The 13,632-nt window shown below is 45.2% G+C and overlaps 1 protein-coding gene and 1 non-coding gene across 2 annotated transcripts in view; both read right to left on the reverse strand.

Annotated features, from left to right (window-relative positions):
- The window catches only part of LOC126187875 (putative fatty acyl-CoA reductase CG5065), a 483,618-nt gene that overhangs the window by 211,950 nt on the left and 258,036 nt on the right, over positions 1–13,632 (reverse strand). The window lies entirely within an intron of this gene.
- Positions 9,081–9,155, reverse strand: Trnat-ugu (transfer RNA threonine (anticodon UGU)). The gene has a single exon. It is a non-coding gene; the product is annotated as a tRNA-Thr (tRNA).

A 13,632-nucleotide genomic window follows, 5' to 3' on the forward strand; every position in this document is an offset into this window, starting at 1 on the left:
GGTTTTCCGTGATTTCCCTAAAGCGCTCCAGGCAAAAGCCGGGATGGTTCCTTTGAAAGGGCACGGCCGACTTCCTTCCCCATCCCTCCCTAATCCGATGAGACCGATGACCTCGCTGTCTGGTCTCCTTCCCCAAACAACCCAACCCCAACCCCCATAAGGTTTTTCCCGAATGACGCTGTTGTGCACAGAAACTCTCAAAGGTAGGGAAATCTACAAAAAATCGACGCTTGTTGCAGGAAGTAGCAGTTCAACCTCAACGTAAACAAGTATAACGTATTGCTCATAAATAGGCAGAAATACCCCATGTTATATGATCATGGCATTCCAGAAGAATCACTGTAGCAGTCACATCCATAAAACGTCAAGGAGTATGTGTACGGAGGAAATTAAAGGGAACGACCACATAAAACTAATGGCAGTGGGAGGTGGTCGTGGTGGGGATGGTTCTGATCCACACAAGGCGCCATTTCATTTACGCAGTCACTATGGAGCAGTGGGACTTGCAACGTCCAGTGTTTGTCTATGACACTTTTGGGAAAAGTGGTGAGTCTATTATTGCTACACAGCGATTGTTTCGTGCGCGGTTTAATGTCGGTCGACATGGAGCTGTTCCGAGCCGTAACACAATCCTCAGATGGGTGGAAAACTTCCGATCAACTGGGAACATACTGGATAAGAAGCATCCTGGGCCGAGACGCAGAGTAACTACACCAGAAAATGTTGAAAGGGGAAGGCAAGCGGCAGTCAGAAGCCCAGGACGGTCAGTTAGAAGTCATGCTAATGAATTACGAATCAATCGTGAATCGGTTAGACGAATTTTGCATAAAGTATTACAATTCCATCCCTACAAAACGCTCATTGTCCAACAACTTAAGGAAACTGATTTTACTGTACGAGAAGACTTCGCTTACAGAATGCAAGTGATTTTGGGGTCGAATGAAAATGCAACTTTATTGATGAGCGATGAAGCTCATTTTCATTTAAACCGGACCGTGAATAAGAAAAACCTACGTTACTGGGCTCCAGAGCATCCACACCTTATCCACTGGCGTCCTCTACACTCAGAAAAAGTAACAGTCTGGTGTGCTCTTGGCTCTCTTGGCATTGTTGTTGTTGTGGTCTTCAGTCCTGAGACTGGTTTGATGCAGCTCTCCATGCTACTCTATCCTGTGCAAGCTTCTTCATCTCCCAGTACCTACTGCAACCTATATCCTTCTGAATTTGCTTAGTGTATTCATCTCTTGGTCTCCCTCTACGATTTTTACCCTCCACACTGCCCTCCAACACTAAATTGGTGATCCCTTGATGCCTCAACACATGTCCTACCAACCGATCCCTTCTTATAGTCAAGTTGTGCCATAAACTCCTCCCCAATTCTATTCAATACCTCCTCATTAGTTATGTGATCTACCCATCTAATCTTCAGTATTCTTCTGTAGCACCACATTTCAAAAGCTTCTATTCTCTTCTTGTCTAAACTATTTATCGTCCACGTTTCACTACCATACATGGCCACACTCCATACAAATACTTTGAGAAACGACTTCCTGACACTCAAATCAATACTCGATGTTAAGAAATTTCTCTTCTTCAGAAGAGTTGGCATTATTCTTCTTCTTTTGGCATTGTTGGGCGTTATTTTTTTGAAGAGAACGGGGCCACAGTTACTGTTAATTCGGTTTGTTACATTCGTATGCTTGAAACATTCTTGAAACCAGAACTAGGAAGACGACGAATCCCTTCAACACGCGTTTGGTTCCAGCAGAATGGGGCAACATCGCACACTGCAAACACTTCAATGACAGTTCTTAGAGACATGTTTCCTGGCCGGATTATCTCACGCTTTGGCAATGTTCCTTGGCCTCTCAGGTCTCCCGACTTGTCAGTATGTGACTTTTTTCTGTGGGGGTACCTTAAGAATTGTGTCTATAACCACAAACGACGAAATTTGGACGAGTTGAAGAATGCAATCATTCAAGATATTGCTGCCATCCCTGCAGAGATTTTAGTACGTGTGATGGAGGATTTTGAGAAGAGACTTGAGTCCTGCATTCGAAATGATGGACGTCACCTTGACGACATTATTTTTCACAAATAACTTCGTTAACTAAAATGGCAAATAATGAGCTTTGATTTAGTGTAAATAAACATGCATTAATTTTAAAGTTGGCTGCGTATTATTTCATTAAAAACCGCCCGTCTCCCGTGTGTCACCCTGTATTAATTCTTTTGTTCATAATTTTCGTAATCGTCATTCTGCTAACTTCGTACTGTATCATTCCATGACCAAATTGCTTTGGCTCATATAATCAAGCTGGACTTGATCAATAAATAAACTTGAAGCCACTTGGACTGAACAAGTTCTTGATCATATTGAGTCATTAAGCGTACTGTCAGCTCTCAGCCTACCAGCGATACGGAGGGACAACAACATTCATGTAATAGTAAATGTAATGCAGAATGTGACTGATCTGCAAAGATGTGGAACTCAGGAGAACTCTCCGCGTTTCGTCGCACCGAAATCTCCAACAAAGCGAACAGGTGGACCTCGCAAAGGACGCAACACACTTTGAACACTCGCTTATCCCCGAATTCAGTGGATCTGACAACAGCCCTGAACATGAAGCGAGGGCATACAGAGCGTCACAAAAACGTGTGACCAAACTTTCAGGAAACGTTCCCCACACGTAGTGGAACAAAAAGGTTATATGGTCATGGGTTTGGAAATCATTAATTTCCATGTTAGAGTACCGTTTCTGCAACTCTTCAACACACTTATCGTGGGAAAAGAACGTATCAGCACAGTATAAAACAGTTTCCTAAATAGAATGTTCAAGTCGACCTCCGTTCGCAAGGATACACGCGTCGACCGCCGTCGCACTGAATCCCTGAGCCCTCAGCGCGCTTAGGTCCGGAGAGCGCGGAGGTCAAAGAATTGGTTCACCTCTGCCTACCCATCTGTCAAGAGTCCGTTATTTAGAACCCTCCGTACATCATCTCTCAAGCGAGGATCCCTATCGTGCAAGAAGTATATGTTCTGTCACACTCGTAAAGGCACATGTTCTAGCAAAACAGGCGTTCTCCGAGAAAGCGTGCTAAGTTCCTCAGTTGGGTCTCGGTGGATGAACATGAGGCACTTTCAGTCACTAACAATGCCGGCCGAATCGTCGACACGAAGTCTTTGTTGATGACGTGACTGCCCAATTTCGTGACGATACTCGACAGCCCATACGTCCTGTTGGGAAAATTTACGACCTGATCACGTCAAAGCGAATTTTCATCCGTGAACGGCGCATGTGTAAGGGTTCACTGCCGAATGAGTCATTCGCAGAAGAGTACCCGTGCAGGAAAACCATCTGCTGATGGTGCCTTCACACGCTGCACGTGGTACGGATACAGCAAGTTTCTTACGTAGTACTCTCCAGACGTTCATGAGGTCAACATTAGTTGCTGCAGCTAATTGTCTTACGCTGACACTGGGGCTGTCGTCATCTGCAAGAAGAAGTGCCTCCTGCAAGAACTGACAACTGAGTGGTTAGGTTTTTACTGCTCATAGATGTTCAACAGCAATCTACTGCAGCAGTATGCTGATGCTGCCTGCAACCTATTAATGAGGCTTATCAATATTTACCAGTAGTGAACTGGCCATATAATTGTGTAATATTGGGAGGTTGTGAACAGCGAAAGTAAACAACTGTGAAATGCAATTGTTCAAGTCTCGGCTACATAATTTACAGCAGTCAGTGTTGAACTTCCATTCCCCATTTTTCAGCCAATATAACAATACTGTACGTCGACACCTAGGACTATCATCAACGAAGAAATAAAGCGGGCAAACGTCACACGCTGATTAATGTAATTATGAAGAGAAGTAGGAAATAAGTTCTAACATGGAACCAACGCATTTACAAACTCGTATTTGTATACTTTCTTCCTCTACGTGCGAAGAATATTTCTGGAAGTTTGACCATAAGTTTTTTGTTATATCCTGTACATTGCATGGAAGTCCTTCTAGGTGTAAGATCTGTTGGGATGTGATGGTGTCATTCTCGTGAATGTGTTGGCCATAAGCGTCAACAGCTAATTCAAAGGCACATGTGAAGACTCTGAACAAACACAAGGACCATTTCCGATAAGTTCAGTCTGACAAGAATCCAAAAAGATATCTTCCTCCAACACGACACCGCACGCTCACGCACAAGTCTCAGAACCTGGGACGTATCACCAAACTGAATTTGACGCCGTTGCCTATAGCCCACACCAGGCGCTCTCTATCTTTGCACCACTTAAGGATTTTCTCAGTGGTACACGCTTTGAAGATTACAAGAGCGTAATTCATGCAGCGAAAACGTGTTTAAGAGCACAGGACGAGATCTTTTACGAACAAGGTTGGTTGGTTGCTTGGGGAAGGAGACCAGACAGCGTGGTCATCGGTCTCATCGGATTAGGGAAGGACGGGGAAGGAAGTCGGCCGTGCCCTTTCAGAGGAACCATCCCGGCATTTGCCTGGAGTGATTTAGGGAAATCACGGAAAACCTAAATCAGGATGGCCGGACGCGGGATTGAACCGTCGTCCTCCCGAATGCGAGTCCAGTGTCTAACCACTGCGCCACGTCGCTCGGTTTACGAACAAGGAATACATAATTATACAGAGAATGTAGAAAAATAGTACAAATAAAACAAATATTGACGGGTGTTGTCAGCGAATTCTAGTTCTTAAGAATACATATTATTCTCATAAAAAAAGGAATTATTTATTAAATGATCCTCGTCGAAAGGTACGTCAAGAGATTACTGATCAGCGCCCTTGTGACGTATGGAATAATTGGCTAGCAGCCCATCACACTTTTGGGAAACAACGTATTCATAATTGACGCGTTTATAACTAAGAGAATGAGAAACATTAGTACGACCTGGATTTTAGGAAAGGAATGAAAACAGAAACTGCCTGGCCGAATTTCGCACCGAATACACAATTAAATCATTGCTGGGCCGGCCGAAGTGGCCGTGCGGTTAAAGGTGCTGCAGTCTGGAACCGCAAGACCGCTACGGTCGCAGGTTCGAATCCTGCCTCAGGCATGGATGTTTGTGATGTCCTTAGGTTAGTTAGGTTTAACTAGTTCTAAGTTCTAGGGGACTAATGACCTCAGCAGTTGAGTCCCATAGTGCTCAGAGCCATTTAGCCAAATCATTGCTGACACTTGGGTTACGAATCATATAGGGCTGGAGGCAGGTAGATGATATAATGGTAACACAGAGCTCTAGAAACCAACTTTCAAATTGCGAAACGTCACCAAGGGCGGATGTGGACTTTGGCCCTTGTTTATCAGTTATTACTACAGATTAACACTAAAGAAATTGAAGATAGGGAAGAAACTAAAGCTAGGGATCTGGATAAGCTGAATGAGATGTTGACAGGTTGAAAGGGTGTCTTAGGCAACTATTGACTGGAACAGTGGAGATGAATACATAGAAGTCGGAAGGGTGGCTTCAATATACAATATAATGAAGGCAGCAAAGGATCAACGAGGCAAAGAAAAAAGGACCAGTAAAACTCCTTGGATAACATTCGAGACATCGAATTAGAGAAAGGAGAAAATATAGACACAAAAAGTGAAGCAAGCTAAAGGGAAAACAGACGTATAAAAATGAGACCGATGAGAAGCAATAAATGGTAAGATAGCAATAGCTGATGGAGAAATGCAAATCTACAGCAACATGACCGAGCGAGGTGGCGCAGTGGTTCGCACATTGGACTCGCAATTGGGAGACGGCAGTTCAAACCCACGTCGGGCCAGTTGCCACCAGTGGCCAGACGTTTTCAATTGGTGAGAGATCTGAAGAATGTGCTGGACAGGGCAGTAGTCGAATATTTTCTGTATCCAGAAAGGCCCGTACAGGACCTGCAACATGCGGTCGTGCATTATCCTGCTGAAATGTAGGGTTTCGCAGGGATCGAATGAAGGGTAGAGACACGGGTCGTAACACATCTGAAATGTAACGTCCACTGTTCAAAGTGCCATCAGTGCGAACAAGAAGTGACGAGACGTGTAACCAATGGCACCCCATACCATTACGCCGGGTGATACGCCAGTGTGGCGATAACGAATACACGCTTTCAATGTGCGTTCACCGCGATGCCGCCAAACACAGATGCGACCATCATGATGCTGTAAACAGAACCTGGATTCGTCGGCGAGTACACTATCGCAGGCGCTCCTGTCTGTGATGCAGCGTCATGGGTAACCGCAGCCACGGTCTCAGAGCTGATAGTCCATAGTCGTCGAACTGTTCGTGCAGATGGTTGTTGTCTTGCAAACGTCCCCATCTGTTCACTCAGGGATCGAGACGTGGCTGCACGATCCGTTCAGCCATGCGGATGAGATGCCTGTCATCTCGACTGCTAGTGATACGGGGCCGTTGAGATCCAGCACGGCGTTCCGTATTACCCTCCTGAACCCACCGATCCCATATTCTGCTAACAGTCATTGGATCTCGACCAACGCGAGCAGCAATGTCGCGATTCGATAAACCGCAATCGCGATACACTACAATCCGACCTCTATCAATGTCGGAAACGTGATGGTACGCATTTCTCCTCCTTACACGAGGCATCACAACAACGTTTCACTAGGCAGCGCCGGTCAACTCTGTTTGTGTATGAGAAATCGGTTGGAAACTTTCCTCAAGTCAGCACGTTGTAGGTGTCGCCACCGGCGGCAACCTTGTGTGAATGCTCTGAAAAGCTAATCATTTGCATATCACAGCATCTTCGTCCTGTCGGTCAAATTTCGCGTGTGTAGCAAGTCATCTTCGTGGTGTAGCAATTTTAATGGCCAGTAGTCTATAATTGTTTACAAAATTAATAAAAAAATTAACCAATAAAGCCAGTATGCATTTAGTACGCAATATATGAAACCTGTCAACGTCAGTAATCTATTCAACACATTACTTTCACAATGGGGCATGTATATAAACAATTATTAGCAATTTACGAAACTCTTGTCCAAATTGTGTCATTACTACAATTTCCACACACACATGTAACATAGACTGGCACGTCTACTTAAAGAAGACAGTTTTTGATCAGTGTGTCCTACCACTTTCAATGTACGGGCGTGAAACTTGGATTTTAAATGAATTTCTCAAACGGAAACTTAGAACTGCTCAGAGAGCTATGGAAAGCTCACTGTTAAGTCTCACTAATAAAGATCGACAGATAAGTGAAGACATACGAGCAATAACAGGAGTAATTGATATTGTAGAACGGGTTAAGACTCTAAAATGGCAGTGGGCAAGACATATTGCACGAACGAAGGATGGAAGACGGACTAAATCAGTTTTAGAGTGGAGTCCCAGAGAAAAACGAAGGCCACCAGGGAGACCACCTGATCGCTGGGATAAGCAGCTCAGCAGAGTTGCGGGCTTCAACTGGCAGATGACAGCAGCGGACAGACATGCATGGAAACACCTCTTAAAAATGTATTTAATAACTTAAAGAGGCTACATCTTGTATGGACTGAATTAGCTGAACAATAAATAAATAAATAAACATGTTATATAAGAAGAGCAGTGGTGTCCCAGATCATCACCCAACATTCCTCAGCATTGCCCTGGGATTTACTTTTTTTTTTTTGTTTCATAAAGGTTCAAATGGCTCTGAGCACTATGGGACTTAACATCTGAGGTCATCAGTCCCCTAGAACTTAGAACTACTTAAACCTAACTAACCTAAGGACATCACACACATCCGTGCCCGAGGCAGGATTCGAACCTGCGACCGTAGCGGTCGCGCGGTTCCAGACTGAAGCGCCTTTAACCGCGTGGCCACACTGGCCGGCGTTTCATAAAGTTCCTTTGCGTACAACGTTTGAAGTACTATGACAGGGGAAGTAAACGAGGGCTTTTTCTTTTCTTTTGTTTCACTAACATGGGTGAGAGCCATGTAGAGCTGGCCATGCGAAAAACAACTGACGCTACGGTCCACAATGCCTGGAACACCCCGTGTCTGGTCTTGTGCTTTGTTTATCGTCATGGCATAACATGAGTTCAACAGGAATTGCACACATTTGAAGGGAAATGGTAAATTGGTGTGAAGAAGCTGGATTCAGAGTATAAAAACTCGCTCACCTGTCCAACCTCCCGTCCAAATTTCCGCTTCTATGGTGTTACGTTGGAGAGAAGGGTAACTTGAAGTCTCTGTGAGTAAAGGGTTCTCAGAAGCGAGATAATGCATGATGTGCTCGATCAGGGTTATGCCATGTCTCGCTTTTGGAAAGAGTTTCCAAAAAGCGACTTAAAGCCTGAAGTGCTCGAGCTGCAGCAACGTTCGCCCATCTTCACTGGGTTCTTTGACATTGCATAGTCCTCAGCATTTTACCTCTTGCGGTGTATTCAGATAAGTCTTGTCCGTTTTTAAACTTTTTACTTGTAAACGAAACGTAATGAAATCAAAAAGTAATGAGTAGGCACCCAAATCACGCAACAAACTTAATAAACCCGTTTTTCCTAACAAAGAATACAAATAAAAACTTTTTGGAAGGAGTAAAGCAATGTCGTTAAACTTTTAATACGCAACGCGAAATCATTAATATGGTATATCCTAGTCAAGCATTTTCACTGTTAGTTTGTATTCGTAAAGGTAAGACTGCAGCACTTCATTCTGCTAATGACGTAAAATTCCGAAAATACATCTGTCACTGGATTAAAGCGACTAACAGCGTCATTTTTTGGTTATTTGGTGTACTACGCCATAATGATTAAATAAAACTTTAAATTGCGATATTTCTTTTCGTCGTCTAGTTTTGATGAAATGAAGCGTATAAGTAGCCACAAGCGAGGCCCAAGTTACCTGCGAAAATCCTTTGAAAATTCGTCAACTAGTTTTGTAGATTAGTGTGTTCAAACAGACTAACAGAGACACGACAGTTTTACAGTTCTGTTATTAGTACAGATTTTAAGCTGAGCTTAAGCATGTTGCTCAATTCACAAGTTCTTTTGTCTGAAATGATAATTAAATCTAGATCCTAAGCTGTCGACAGGCGTTGATATACTTCAATGGAGACAGTTCAAATGTGTGCCCTCACCGGGACTCGAACCCGGGATCTCCTGCTTACACGGCAGACGCTCTATCCATCTGAGCCACCGAAGGCACGGAGGATAGTGCGACTGCAGGGACTTATCACTTGCACGCTCCCCGTGAGACCCACGTTCCCAACTCAGTCTCCACACACTACATTCGTAGTGTCCCTGCCCATTACACTCATTACGCGCGGCAGACAATCTTACCGAGTCCCGTAAGAGTTCGGGCAATACGTGTGCATCCAGCACGGAAGAAGAAGGCCAATGGTCGGTTAGCCTTAACTATATGAAGATGGTATCTGTTCTCTCGGACATGTCCGAAAGAACAGATTAAGTTGGGAATGTGGGTCTCACGGGGAGCGTGCAAGGGATAAGTGCCTGCAGTCGCACTATCCTCTGTGCTCTCGGTTGTTCAGATGGATAGAGCGTCTGCCATGTAAGCAGGAGATCCCGGGTTCGCGTCCCGGTCGGGGCACACATTTTCAACTGTCCCCGTTGATGTACACACCAACGCCTGTCGACAGCTTAGGGTCTTGATTTAATTATAATTTCATTCTAAGAGAGCTGCATGGTCACTGATGTCAGAAAGAACAGAAACCATCTTCATATAGGTCTTCTGTCGGTGATCGCTTGGTGTAGCACGCTGGTTAGCCAGAATGCCGCGTGTCTTCGAGTTCGTTTTACTTTGAAAATTTCTTGGAAGTGTGAATTGAATACTTTGAAATTTCGCGATATAGAACTATTTCGTGTTCGTGAATTCTGACCTTACATTAGGCGGTCTTAATAATTGTTTTTGCGACCACGCGAACTTTAACGTTGGTTAAGCAATTTAGGCTGCAGTGAATTATAGTCTTTCGCTGAATTTGTAATAATAGTGTGACAGACTTCATAGATGTATTGTGGCGATAGTGAATACGACTTACGATCTTTAGTTTCCGTATTGACTGTGAGATTTTTCCGTTGTCAAACTGCTGTTTTTGAAGAGTTAATATTCAGCTGCATGAATTTTATTCACGCTTGCTGCTATATTTAAATGCTCTGCTCACAATGCATGACAATCTTTTCACAGCTTAGTTAGTTATTTTTCAAGTTATTTATCATATTTCTTTAATCTGCAAATCGATGTGGGGCCACCATTCACGCTTAACGCATATTCATTTAATAAATATTCTTTTGAATTGGACTTTAAAGTATGTGGTTTAACCTACGCTATTATCCTATGTGATTTTATCCATTCGTTCCACGAACCTTGTTAGATTTCTTATTTACAATTTCATTTGATGTCGCTAACCTGATCTGTCCGCTATTTAAAGGTTTTATGAGTACATTTATGTTAAAGAGTTGGGCTCAGAAGTGATAGTGCACGACCGACGTCGTCTGACTTACAGCGAGCCTTGCTAATAAAGTTGTAGGTCGTGCATTTATCCACATCAACAGCAGTTACGTTTAAGCAGTGGCAATCTCACCTATAAGAAAATGAGAAACAACCTTTCTAGAAGAGAAAAGGTGTTGTATGAATATCACAACCTCATATGACAAGACAGTACTGACTAAAGAAGGGAAAGCTGTTAGTTGGGAGCAATGAGCACAAGGGTTATACAAAAGAAAACAACTGGAAGACAACATTACAGAAAGGGATGATGAAGTACGTGAAGAAGAGACGGGACTGGTGATACTACAAGAAACAAGACCCCTGGAATAGACGATTTTCCATCAGTTTGTTAGAGATCCTTAAGAGAACATGCTACGACAAAATTATGGCATCAGACGTGCAACATACATGCGACAAGTGAAATAACAGAATAATCGGTCTAAAAATCCATAATTACAAAATACTGATACGAATTATTCATATAAGAACCCAGTGTGGCTTTCGACTGTCCTGCTCTTCCGATGACCTTCTCCTCCGCCTCACTCATCTCCTTCCCGAACAGCTAAATTCCCGTCGCTCCGCAATCTTCCTCTCCCTGGACCTCGAACGTGCCTATGACCACGTATGGCATTCCGGTCTCCTCTTCAAGCGCCACACCTTCGCCCTTCCCATTAACTACATCCGTCTGATCGGCTCCTTTCTCTCCCACCGTCCTTCCTACGGCACCATCCATAACACGGATTCGTACACCTTTTTTCCCCTCCGCCGGTGTGCCCCAAGGCTCCGTCCTCTCACCCCTTCTGTACCTTTTGTATACGGCGGACATGCCGCCGCCGTCACCCCCCGGCCACCTTCTCCTGTTTGCCTATGACACCGCCTTCCTTGCCCTCGCCCCCACCCTGCAGCGTTCCAAACACCTTCTCCATTCCCATCTGGACCGGTTCACCGCTTGGTGCAACCAGTGGTTGCTCAAGGTCAATCCCTCCAAGACCCAGGCGATCATTGTAGGCAAAACCACCCCTTCCTTCCGCCTCCTTGATTTCTATCTCACCATCTAAGGCCGTCCTATCGCCCTCATACCCACCCTTAAGTACCTTGGCGTCACCCTCGACCGTCGCCTCTCCTGGACCCCCCATCTCCGGACAATCCAAGCCGAGGCACGCTCCCGACTCCGTCTCCTCAAGCTCCTTTCCGGCCGTACGTGGGCTCTGGACCCCTCCACCATACTCCACACCTATAAATCCCACATCTGCCCTATCCTCTGTTACGCCCATCCTGCCTGGATTGCACCCCCTACCTTTTACAAATCCCTTCAGATCCTTGAACGCCATGCTCTCCGCCTCGCCTATCGCATCCGTCTCCCCTCCCCTATGCGGATCCTGTACGACCTCATTCCGTTCCCCCACCTCCTCTTTTTCCTTGACCAGATACGGATCCTGTACACCTCCTGAAAACTCGATCCTCCTCACCCACTTGTCTCACCCATCCTCTCCCACCCCCGCCCTCTGCCGCGCCTGTATTCCCACGTCCCACCCGGTCTCCATCTCTCAACCCTCCTTACCCTCTCCCAAGGTGGCTTCCGCCAGCTCCCTCTCCCTGATGATGCCCTCCTCCCCTCCATCTACCCCTCCTACCAACTTTGCTCCTCCCTCCCTCTTCCTGTGTTTGCTCCTTTGGGCACCCTCCCTTCCTTCTCTCCCTCTTCCCTCCCTCCTCCATTTCTCCCCATTCCTCCCTCGGGCTTCCCCTCCCCTGTCCCTCTACTTCTCCCCCCACCTCCTCATCCATTGGCATCTTTTGTTCTCCCCTCTCCCCCCCTTCACCCTTCCTCACCTCTTGGCAGGTCCCCGGACTCGCACACACTACGTGGACATTCGCGCGCCGGAGATCACCACCATCAGTGTCTCGTGTGTGCCGTCGTGTGTAGTGTTCAGTGTTCACCGTCGCACTCCATCGTTCACCTGTGCCATCGCCATCTTCAGTGTTTGTGCGTCGTGTCAACAGTTTGTAGTGTGGATTATCGTCGAGTGTGAACGGCTCCGTGTTTGTCTTTATGTGTCTACTGTTTTATTACCCGCCGTTATGTCACTTATGTGTATTCTTTCTGTTGTTTATTTATCTACTCTATGGCTGAAGAGCGGCGTAACATGCTGCTGACAGCCTGCCTGTTTGTACGGGTTTGAAAATAACAAGAAAAAAGTTCATCGAACCACCTTCTCCCTATTCCTCTATCGTTCCCCTGTAGAACAACACAGGGGAAAAACGACACTTTAAGTTTCCGTGCGGGCTGTGATGTCTCTGTTTTACTACGATCATCAATTCTCGCTAAGTAGATGGGGCATCTACAAACTGTTTTCGCATTCGGAGGAGAAAGTTGATGATTGAAATTTTATAAGAAGATCCAGCCACAAAGAACAACGCCTTTGTTTTAATAATTGCCACCCCAATTCGCCTGTCAAAACCGTGGCACTCTCTCCCCTATTTTGCGACAATAAAAAACGAGCTGCCCCTCTTTGAACTTTTCCGATGTCCTTCGTCGATCCTGCCTGCCGTGGATCCCACACCGCTCTGCAGTACTACAGCAGAGGACAGACAAGCGTAGTATCGGCAGTCTCTTTAGTCGACCTGTTGCATTTTCTAAGCGTTGTACCAATAAACCGCAGTCTCCGGTTCGCTTTCCCCACAGCGTTATCTATGTAATCGTCTCAATTTAAGTTTCTCCTAATTATAATCCATAAGTACTTAGCTGAAGTCACAACCTTTAGATTTGTGAGATGTGTCATGTATCCGAAATTTAGGGGGTTCCTTTCAGTACTCATGTGGATGACAACTCACTTTTCATCACTTAGAGTAAGTTGCCACTTTTCCCACCATACAGACATCTTGTCTGAATCATTTTGCAATTGGTTTTGGTCATTTGAAGACTTAATAAGACGCTAAGTAACAGCAGAGTCTTCAAAAAACCTACGAAGGCTGCTCAGACTGTCTTTTAAGTCGTTTATATAGATCAGGAACAGCACAGGGCCTGTAACACCCCCTTGGGGAACGCCACATGTCTTTTACTCGATGACTTTCCGTCAATTATTACGAACTGCGGCCTTTCTGACAGGAAATGGCGAACCCAGTCGCACAACTGAGATGATATCCCATATGCACGCAGTTTGATTAGAGAGGTC

Source organism: Schistocerca cancellata, chromosome 5, assembly GCF_023864275.1.
Source record: "Schistocerca cancellata isolate TAMUIC-IGC-003103 chromosome 5, iqSchCanc2.1, whole genome shotgun sequence".
Lineage (NCBI taxonomy): Eukaryota > Metazoa > Arthropoda > Insecta > Orthoptera > Acrididae > Schistocerca > Schistocerca cancellata.